Raw genomic sequence first — 12,084 nt, forward strand, 5'->3', positions numbered from 1 at the left:
TCTTCTAGAAGTGCAGCAGCTGGCTCTCCTCTCTTGTGGGCCCCACTGGAATATTCCTCATCAAAATTGAAGACAAGTGGTCCCCACCATAAGTACACATCGGCCAGTAGCTTGTACTAAAAAAATGACAATAAAAATAGACATTAATACCCCTCACGATCTGGGTTTGAAAGACCCAGCAACTCCCAGCCCAAAAAGGCTGGCCCAGCTCAAGGCTGGTTGGTCCATTGATTGCTTAAGTGAACCAACCCTCTTCTTATGCTTGTTTCTAGCATGATGCTTTCCAAACGTCAGCTTGTCTAAATCATATTTTTATAATGTGGCGATGTGGATTACTCTGGAAATTAAACCATTGCTAGATGATGGTGTGGACAATATGTTTACAAAGTTTAAGTGTCCACCAATATTATCACATGGCAAATCACCCAAGAGAGTTGAAGGAGCGTTATCTAATGCACAGCTATATCCCTTCTCTCATAAAAAAGGGATATTTCTCCATATAATTAGACTTGTTTACATTAAGATTGTAACCATTTGATGTGGACCAAATAAGACAAAGAGCAATTATGGCATATGATGTCATTGTATACTACAAAACCTTTTAGTTATGATGTGTTGTATCATTTCTGCCCTCTACAGTACGAAGAAGATTGTCCCCACTATGTATGAAAGGAGGGCAATTTGGTATGGTTATATTCTCAGTGTAACCAACCGTGGTTACATAGAGCAAAACCTTACCGAATTGCCCTCCTTCGTACACATAGGAGAGGGTGATTTTCTTCGTACTGTAGGGGCAGAAATAGTATTACACATCATTTGTACTATAAAATAATTGCCACAGTTGCTCTTTGTCTTATTTGGTCCATGTCAGATGGTTACAGTCTCAGTGTAACAAAAGTTAAATTGACACTTGAAATTAAAAGAAAGGCAGTTGTAAAGTTATTTTTCAACTTTCAGGCAGCTTATAAGAAAAATCTCTTGTATCAAGTACCTGTGGTAATTTACCCTCCTTATATTTCGGAATGGGTAAATTATTATGGACTGCCTGGCTTCAAAGTTTTTCCCCCAAGATCCCTCAATGTTGAAAATTCTTATAGCTGCAATTTTTTTGTATTTAAAATTTATTTAACTTGCTAAGAGAATGTGGAAATGAGTTTTTGCAGGAAAAGGGAAGGCCTTGGGCATTTGTTTCTAGGGATGGGTTGGGCAGCTTCGTAAAGTTGTAGAGCTTTGGATATGGATAGTTAGGTTTTTCTTTATCATAGTTTACTTAGATGTTCTAAATTAAAAAAGGAGCTGTAGTAACAGATTAACAGTAGAGTAAATTATAGTAAGCAGTGGAGGGTATAAGACTTATCTCTGTCTCTGAATGAGTATTTCCAGAATTGAAGAAAGTGTTCCTTGAAGTCTTCTTGTAGTAGAACCGATGCGAGTTGAGTCGTTTCAGAGAGAGACTGTCCTTGAGATTGTAAACACCCCTCTAACAGTGCAACCGGTTAACTTGTGTTTCAATCCCCAAGATAAACACCCTTCCAGAATCACAGTATTATTGCACACAATCTGTGATTAACACAGGGATTCGGATGGCTATGCTCAATAGTGGGTTTGAATACAGACTCTGATTATCGTAAGAAAATAGTATACAGAATGAAAACAGAAGAGAATGTTTCCAAGGTAATGAAGGATGGGAGATCGAATTGTACATAGAGGGGCTGTCCAGAATTGAAGTATTTATAATAAATAGTGTCCCCTAACGTATAGGTGTACCTGTACACATATGTATCTAATGTACATATGTATCTGTAAGTATGGAAGGTTGTGTCAAAACACACATCCATATGGACAGATATGTACCTTGATATTTGTATTTTACTTAAGACCAAAAGCATGGGCTTAAGCCCATTACAAAATAATAAGGCTAAGCCCACTTCTAAAAAGATAAGTGGACCCACACCCACACCCACACCCACACCCTCGACCTTGACCACAGCCACGACCACAACCCGGCCCAGCTCGGCTCGGTGCACACGTGCGTGTGTGAAAACCACCTGGGCATAAGAGAGGAGAGATGCCTTGACCAATATGGGACTAAAAGTGTTCCTTTACCTTTTTTCTTTCTTACAGAGCAATATGGGTGGGTTAAGACTTTTTTGAAATTTTGACTCAAAATTCAATTTAAATACTACTACTATTCCTCCACAAGTTTCAAAATAGTGGCAAAATGCAGACCAAACTAATGAGCATATTAAACATGGTAGGACACATCACTGTAGGTGTCTTTTAGACTTGAACCTACATTAGGCCTGATGAGCTACACTACAGAGTACAGGTGACTTGAACCTTTCCTCATCAATGTAGCCGGTAGCCCACGAGCCATATCCAACTAGTCGACCCTCGCGACATCCCTTTACAAGTAAACATTTTTCACCGACCTTGTTACCATCTCAGTCTCATGGATACGTAGAGAGTTCACCCTTAAACTCTCATTGGTAGGCAGCCTCATCTCCTACATCCACTTAGGTCAGCCCATAATGTGCCCCACAATTAACATACCACCTCATGAGTATTTGGCTGATTAAGAGTTTATAACTAATCCTCCTTTCTTTGTGGTGGTACTACTTTGACATCTAACCAGAATGAACAAATAACAATTGTAGTATTCAAGTCATCCAGTGACTTCGTTATTACCCTTTGAACATAATTTTAGGGATCTCTTATCACATAGGTAGGGTGTCCATCAAATGACTTATGTCATGGGCCTTAGGCTCATTCCTTTAGATGATTCGTGAGTTATCTTTGTAGGCAAAGACTTTGTGAACATACCCACCATATTTTTGTTTGACCTCATAAAGTCGATAGATTGTTCCTTTACTTATATACTGCCATACAAGATCGTGTCTTAGGCAGATGTGTCTCCTTTTCCCATTATATACTTTGCCTTTTGCTTTAGCATTAATGTCCTGACTATCATAATGTAGTGATATAGATGGCACAGTGGAATATCCGCCATCAAATTCCTTAGTCATTCGGCTTTGGCACCGGCTTTTTCTAAAGCCGCAGACTCTGGTTCCATGGTGGATCTTGTATCATAGGATTGTTTTATCGATTTTCAAGAAATTGCTCCACCCCTAGTATGAATACATATCCACTTTAAAGGGCACTATAAGTTATGGTCTGCATTATAGTCGAAACCTGGCTGTACTAGAAAACGACCATACTTTTTAAGTAGATTTTCAACATAGTGTGCTTGAGATAATATAATCTCATTTCCTCTCCTGATGATTTTGATGCCAAGAATCACATCAGCCTCTCCCATGGCCTTCGTATCGAAATTAGACATGAGGAGACTTTTAGTTTGTTTCACTATGTCTAGACTTGTTCCTATAATTAACATATTATCTACAGAAAGTATGATGAATACACCTTTACCTTGATTGAACTTACTGCACACACACCTATTGTAACCATTTACAAGAAAACCATTTGTTATTAACACCATATCAAGCTTCCTATGTCATTGTTAGGTGCTTGTTTAGGCCATTCAAGAATTTCTTAAGTTTATATACCTTGTGTTCTAGTCCAGGTGTAACACAACCTTCCAGTTGTTTAATATATTTCCTCCTCTAAGTCTCCATTTAGGAATGTTGTTTTTACATCCATTTCATGTATCACCAAATTATATATTGTTGCCCCAACAATCATAACCCTTATAGTAGCTATTCTTACTACCGGAGTGGAAGTGTCAAAGTAATCTATATTTTTCTTTGGTTTAAAACCCTTGGCTACTAGTCTCGCTTTAAACTTGTGTAGTGATCCACCCGGTTTTAATTTCTTTTGAAATATCCATTTAGTGTTTAGTAACTTGGTTCCCTGTGGAAGATTCCAAAGTATGATTTGCTATAATAGAGTCTAGTTCACTCTTTATAGCCTCTTTCCAAAAGATAGAATCTGGAGATGTTACAACCTCTTTATGAGTGTCAGGATCCTTGTCAACAAGAGAGACAAGACAATCATCTCCTAAATATGTAGCCTTTTATTGTCTTTTACTTTTCCTAAGTTGACCTTCATCCCTTTGTATAGGATCACTTCCCTTTGATACTTCATTTCCTAAAGTTAAATTGCCACTATCTACCTTACTCATAGGTAGGTCCAACTTAAAAGGAAATGCATGCTCAAAATATTCAGCATTTCTGGACTCAATTACAGTATTAACATCAAACACATTTTCTATGGATTTAATGACTAAGAACTTGTATGCCGCACTATGTTGTGCATATCCAATAAACACACAGTCACAGGTTCTTGGACCTAACTCTCTTTTCTTTGGTTCGGGTATCCTACCTTAGCCAAACACCTCCACACCTTCAAGTATTTTAAATTTGGTTTTCTGCCATACCACAATTCAAATGGCAGCAACCCGGATTTCTTGTGGGGTATTCTATTTAATATATAACAAGCCGACAAGATGGCTTCCCCCCGCATATTAAGTGGCAACCTTAAACTTATAAGCAAAGCATTCATCATTTCTTTCAGGTTTTTATTCTTCCTTTTTGCCACCCTATTTGACTTGGGTTGATAAGGGGCTGTGATCATATGGATAATTCCATTCTCTTCACTGAACTTAGTGAGACTAGAGGTTCCATATTCTGTTCCTCTATCAGTTCTTAGCCTTTTTATCTTTCTTCCTAGTTGATTCTTAACTTATGCTTTAAAGGACATAAAGGCATTTTCTGCCTCATCCTTAGTCCTAAGGAGATATAACGTGGTAAATCTAGAGTGGTCATCAATAATTGTTATAATGTATCTTTTACCACCTTTAGACTCATACGATTTAAGATCACTAAGATCACCATGCACTAAATCAAGTAGGCCAGTTTGCCTTACCACTGATTTATGAGACTTATTGGTGAACCTGGCCTCAACACAAGTGGGGCACTCGTCCAACCTACACGTATAGGCCAAGATCCCATGGTCTTTGCACGTGGAGCTCACGCGACATTTCCTTCATGCGGCACCAAGGGAGAAGAAATGTCGGGAAAACTCTTCCGATGCACTTCCCAAGAGTCGAACACTTGACCTCTCTGCTTTGATACCATGTTAGCTACCATTTCACCTAAAAGCTCGAACTGTTAGGGAAGGACAGCGTCAATGTATACATCAACAAATATGATTTTTTAGTAGGCCTAACTTACACATTTTCGAGGTTCTACTTCTTCCTTGATCCTGATGCTGTCTTCGTGGTGGAGAGCTGGTTAGAGGGAGGGGAGAGAAGAGTTGCAGGGGGGAGGAGGAAACACACAACTACACACTCATGTTGAGCAACAAACAATTTTCTATATTCAAGTCTGTACTTCCATTGTTGGAATACAATGTATAAATAAGCAAAAGTCAAAAGAATCCTAATTGGAATGTAAAACTCTATCTCCTAATCCAACTCTAAAACTTAAATAGAATTAAAAAATAACTAGTCTATTGCTATGTATCCTAGATTCCTATCCAAGCAAATAAAAGACATAAAATGAACTAATTACTTCCAACCCATGTTGGACCAAAAACCTGGGTTGGATCGGTTCTGTCTGGGTTTGGGTTTCCAAACTTGGTCATACTGGTCCAACCAGTCGAGTGCTACTGCATCACTTCATTCTTTGTTCTACAACTATTGTACTGGCAGCGATATGTAGTACTTTACACTCTCTGGATTCTTACCTTTTGAGCCTGAGAATTGGGTCGAAGGAAACCTGTCTCTGGGCAATTCAAATCCTTGAACCCCAAGTCCTAACACCCCTCTTGTTGTGACTTGTGAGGAACAAGGTCTGCAAGAGGTCTGAATCTTTAGCTCCCACCGGGTCTATTTATATTCTTCTATTAGATCATCCTTTGGGACTGTGATTGTGTGCCTTCAAGAGGACCCTGCGTGAGGATCTTAACCCCTAAATTTGAGGTGAATTGATTCCCATTTGGGTGAGAGTTCTCACCTCAACTCGGGCCAGGTTTTCCGCTGGTCATGGCTGTTGTGAGGTTGAAGACAACCTCCTGCATGGGTGTCTTTTAATCCTTTTATTTCTACTTTCCTTAATTACCTTTCCCATCCTTAGTTTTGCTTCCAAATTTGTTCCTACATAACAAATACTAATTCTTTTTGTGTCCTTTGCCTTTATTCTATCAAGTGGTCCTCCCCTATTTGGTTAGTTACGACCATGCCACTCGCCCTTGTGACTTTGAGATATTTATAATTCTGCCATTACATTTGTTATCATAGCTCCCCATTTATCTGCATGTACTTTATATTAAGATTCAGCCATCGGATTACACCCAATTTTTTGTAGTCACATTTGTTTGATTGATCATTACACTTGGTCAAAGGATCTACCATGTCAGATTAGTTTTTTCTTGGGTTTCTTGGTAACTTCTATCTGACGGGCATGCTATATATATTGCAAACCAGCCGTTGGATCAACTCAATATTTTGGGGATTGTTGTTATTGTCTGCAAAGAGCATTTGGCCAAAATTTGGGAGATATTAGGCTCTCTAGTTTTGGGTTATTAATACTACTCTGCACTATTTGGAGTCTGTAGGATTGAATGCAACCCAAGGGGGGGTTTGGGTTGTGACCAAATAAAACAAAAGATAACTAATAAAATGCAAACCCAAAACTAATCCTAACAACATCACTCAATGACACAAAAGAGAAAACAAATAAGCAGCAAACATAGAGAGTGCCATGAAGGGTATTACCTGATTGCTTGATGAAGACTACTTGCGAGAGAGAGAGAGAGTCAAGCCCTTACAAACTCAACCACTCTTTCAGGCTGAGTACTCAGACCACCTTGGCCAAAGATTTCCACCCAGGTCACATAGACCAAGGATTTCTCTTAAGCTACAGCAGAAATGGCTTCTTCTCTCTAAAGATGATGTAAGACTTGAGGACAAAACACAGCAGCAGCTTCTCAAGATGATGTAGACAATGATGCTCGAACAAACAGCTCAAGATGACTACACGATTTGCTTTGTACACTTGTTGATTGTTATATATTTTTACCAAGTTTCTTGGGAGTGGTAGAGTTGATTATATTTGTAACAAGCTGGGCATTGTTAACATCTATGCTCGATCTCTCCCTCTCTTGGAGCATCCCATGTCCGACCTTCCTGGGGTGGCGCGGTCGCCACCCGAGGACCCTCCCCCTCTTTCTCTCCCATCTTCTCCTACCTCCCACCATCCATTTGCTGGTCCCCGTACCCCCGGCCTGTCTTGGTCCTCCCTTTTCGGCAACTCCAACTCTTCTTCTGGAGATGGCCATCAACTACATTTTGTTCCCCACACCTTTATCGGTTCCACCAAGATTGCCCAGTACGATTCTCTCCGCCTGGACAATGAAGCTCGCAAATGGGAAACATGCCTTGTTGGGCATTTTATTGGCAGCTGTCCTCCCTTCCCCATAGTCAGAACCTCCCTCTCCAAGCAATGGAAACTTATGGGTTCAGTCGAGACTTACTTGCTTGATAACGGCTTCTTTATCTTCAAATTTTTTGAGGAGCTCGACAAATCTCGTGTTATTGAAGGTGGCCCTTGGAATGTTGGTAGGAAACCTATCTTCCTCAGGAAATGGGATCGATACCTGCAACTCAATTAACTTGACCTCAGCTCTATCCCTCTCTGGGTTTCTCTACCAGGGCTTCCGCTTCACTTCTGGTGTGAGGATGGCCTCAGCGTGGTGGGCTCTGTACTTGGGAAGCCTCTCTTCTCAGATGGAAGAACAAAGAAACAAGATAGGCTCGCTTTCGCTAGAATCTGCGTCGAAGTTGTCGCCGATGTCCCTTTACAGTCCTCTATCACCGTCATTGATAGCGAAGGATTTTCCTTCCAGCAATCTGTGATTTTTGATTGGGCTCCTCCCCATTGCGCTACCTGCAAAGTCTTTGGTCACTTGCTTGGAAAATATCCATCCCTGACTTCTCCTCCTTCCATTTCTCTAGGTTCTGAAATCAACCCCCATCCCTCTCTCGAACACCGTGACCCCATTGCTCCTCCAAATCCTCTTACCCCTGCCATCAGCCCTTCCGCCTCCCCTGGTATCCCTAGCTTGGCCTCTCATAAGGCCTTTCCATCCTTCTACCCCCCTCCCTTCGTTTCCTCCCCTCGTGGAGAAGGTGCCCCCTTTTCTTCTCCCTCTCGAGGTCGTCGCCATCGACGGACTCGAAACCCTACTTGCCGTCGTGGCTCAGCTTCCTCGCTGCCTCCTCGTCCCCCTTCATCTCCCTCCTGTCCGTTGGTCCCTACTGGCCCAAGGACCGCTGGTCACAACTGTTTCCTTTCTCTGGTCTCTTCGCCTGATCCCCCTGTTACTTCTGCCATCTCTGCTCTCCCTTCTGAGATGCTGGCTCTGACTCCTTCCATCACCGTCATGTCCCCTCCGAGTCCAGCCCATATGAACCTGGGGATCTCAAATCTCCTCAAAGCTCTTAAGAAGCCCTTTCTGACCCTTCATTCCTCTTTCCCTTCTTCCCCTTGCGTGGACCCCCCTGTGGCCCCCACTCCTCTTCCCTTACCCTCTTTGCCCAAGCCCATCTCTGCTTTGGCTATTCCCGCTGGGGTTAATGGGCCTGCTTTTACTCCCCTTGAGGCCCACCTTAGTTTGGACCTTACCTCAATGCTGGTTCGCTTCCCTTTGTGCCCCAGCCTATCGCCCCCCTTCCAATTTGTGTCTTTCGTCGGTGCAGCCCAAGCTCCCCTCCTTTCCCTAAGCTTTGCCCCTACCTTGCCTACTCCCTTTCCTGTTCGGAGAAGGTTTTGCCTTTGAGTTTGGACATCAGAGATCATGGTCTTTGCCGCGAGTCTTTGGACCCGGGTTAGTGTGAGTTTGTCGAGGCTGGTCTGGGTGCCTTTTGCAGTCCGGAGTCTGCCCATCCTTTAGCTTGTTGCTTTTTGTTGGGTTTTTGCCATCTTTTTTGCAAGTTCTTCCATTTTTTGGTAGAGCTTTGTAATTTTTTTTTTGGGGAGAATAAGAAATTCATTACCAAAAAGGAAAAAGAATTACAGTGCCCTCAAAGGGGAGCAACAAGACAAAAAATAAGAAAGGCCCCTAGCCTCAACTTGGCGTGCCAGGAGAAACAAGGGAGACAGAAGAGAGGCCCCAGGAGACAACAATAAGCCTGTTCCTTGGGGTGTCAGAACAAAAAGGAGAGGCTGACGATAGCTTCGCCTTAATATCAAAGGAAATGGAATCCCAAATTTGCTGATAAGATTTAGAGTTGGAGGTCCATTTCCTAATATTGCGCTCCATCCAAATGTGGTTCAAAGTAGCACAAAAAGCAAGCTTCCCAACAGTATCACATAGAGACCGGCCAGCAAAGGTCATGTCGATCCAAATCCATTCCTTGGAGAAAGGGAGGATTCTTCTAGGGGAAGGCCAACATTTAGCTAAGATGCCTTTCCAGATTGCTGCTGCAGTAGGGCACTCGAAGACGAGGTGATCTGTGTCTTCCTCATAGTTCCAACAGAGGCAACACGAAGGGGAAACCAGGATGTGCCGATACCGGAGAAAGGCTTGAGTAGGGAGACAATTGTTGAAGATCCTCCAAACAGTAAACCAGTGTCTAGGAATGTGATGCTTGAACCAGAGCAGCTTTCTCCAAGAGACGAGAGGACCCTTGTGCCGAATGATGTCCCAGGTCGATTTGGAGGAGAAGAGGGAAGGGTTGCTGGCCAACCAAAGAACGCAGTCCTGGCTGCCAGGAGTCCTTTTGGAGATGGAAGGGAGATCATTCCAGATGGTGGCAAGGTCCGGAGAGGTAGTGGGAGGGGGGGCCCAGCCGGATTGATCTAGAATGTCAGCCACCAGAGAGAGTCTGTGAAGGCCAGAAGCATAAATGGTCCGAGGAGTAATCAGAGGGAGAAGGACTCCCTTCGGGTGCCAGTGATCCAGCCAAAGATAGGAAGAGAGACCATCTCCAATATGAGATTTGATGACATGGCTGACCAAGTGGCGAGAATCTAGGATTTTGGGCCAAATCCAAGAAGAGTCAGCTGATGGAGAAGCCGTCCAAATAGAATCGTGCCGAAGATACCCTGAGTAAATCCAATCCACCCAGATGCTCTTTTGCTTTGAAGCAATCTTTCAGATTAGCTTGCAGATGCCAGCCAAGTTCACTTCTTTGATTCTTCTTATGCCCAAACCTCCTTCATTCTTTGGCAGACACACCACAGACCAGGGAAGAGGGTGAAAGAATCTAGAAGTATCATTACCCTTCCAGAGAAATGAAGCCAAAAGAGATTCCAAAGACTTAATAGTAGCTTGAGGCAACCAGTAGATTCCAGACCAGTAGATGTAGGAGGACTCCAGTACTGATCTGATAAGGACCAACCTGCCTGCATAAGAGAGGAGCTTGCCTTTCCATAGCTGAAGTCTTTTGCGAATGAGATCCAGCATAGGGGTGCAGTGGTGAGCTGAAAGCCTGACAGGGATCAGAGGAAGCCCCAGATACTTAACGGGCAAGAGACCTTCTTGGAATCCAGATCTGCCAAGGAAAGGGGCTTTATCCGACGCCAAAACCCCTGCAAAGAAAATGAGAGACTTCGAAGGATTGATGCGAAGACCCGATATCTCATGGAAGCGCTGCAAGCATATCATAATAGTCTCCAGAGAGACAATGGAAACCTTAGAGAAGATCATTAGGTCATCCGCGAAAGCCAAGTGAGATAGGTTGAGAGCTCTACACTTAGGCATAGGAGCAATCAGCTGTTGATCAGTGCAAAGCTGGATATCCCTGGAGAGAGCTTCCAAAGCTAAAGTGAGCAGATAGGGAGACAGAGGGCAGCCTTGTCTAATTCCCACAGAGGCATCAAAGTAACCAGCCGGACTGCCATTAACAAGCACAGAAAACTTTGGGGAAGAGATGCAAGCCTGAATCCAGTTGAGCTTTGTAATTTGGTTCGTGCTTGTTTGTATTCTCTCCCCCCCCCCCCCCCCTTTCTTTCCTTTGGTAATGAATTTTTTATTCACCCAAAAAAAAAAAAATCTATGCTCCAACTTGATGGGGAGTGTTAGAAGTAATTGAGTAAGGGGGAGGGAAAGCGTGGCTAGCGCTAAGCACAAGTCATGATTTCCCCCCCAGGGGCTGTTTTGTCCTTTTTATTTATTTGTTGGTTAATTCCTATTATGTCCTTGTACTTGGTTAATTTTATATATGTTGAAGGAAGTGGGTAGTCTCAACATAAGGTTGTGACTCCCAAGGTTACAGCCACCTCTCTTCTTCTTCTTTTCTCTTTTTATTATTTACACAGCGGAAGCATAATAATATGATATGGTGTTAACATGAGAAAAATTCATAACATGTAGTGTCCTTGCTATTTATCTCAGGATCATCAAACCTATTTGTGAATATTAAATGGTTTCAAGGAAGATACAATGAAACAGTACACCTAACTCGATTAAAGATGGCCTTGATTCATAAGTTTATTTTTCCTTCTACAGGTTAAGCAGGAGACACTTGTGGTCTGAGGTGAGGATGATCAGATTATCAGCAGCAATATTGCAGTGGTTGGTGCATTTATTGTGCTTAGAGCTTTATGTGCTTTATAAGCTCCAAATGTGTGCATTAGTCATAAATTAGAATTTTACACAACAACAAATACCTGCTTTTATTGCTCTGAAAGGAATATATGATAGTTGTTTGACCAGACATTCTAGTTTAGTTTGGTCATCTATATTGCTTTGTGGTACTGAAGGAATGAACTGGCTGATCCATACAACTTTTTCCCTTCTTATCATTCTCGCAACTGTTGGGGATTAGATTAAAGTATGTCTATTTGTTTACTTAGTAGGTTGAATTGTCTGCATGGGTAGATGATATTAAAACACCATGAAGGAGATGAATTGACTGAATGTGTACCCATGGGCTCTTTAAATGAGATTTCCAATTATATATTTGACAACTGACAAAGTATATGCATAAATTAGAATTTTACACAACAAATACCTGCTTTTATTGCTCTGAAAAGAATATATGATAGTTGTTTGACCAGACATTCTAGTTCAGTTTGATCATCTATATTGCTTTGTGGTACTGAAGGAATGAACTGGCTG

The sequence above is a fragment of the Telopea speciosissima genome, chromosome 8 (genome assembly GCF_018873765.1).
Source record: "Telopea speciosissima isolate NSW1024214 ecotype Mountain lineage chromosome 8, Tspe_v1, whole genome shotgun sequence".
NCBI lineage: Eukaryota > Viridiplantae > Streptophyta > Magnoliopsida > Proteales > Proteaceae > Telopea > Telopea speciosissima.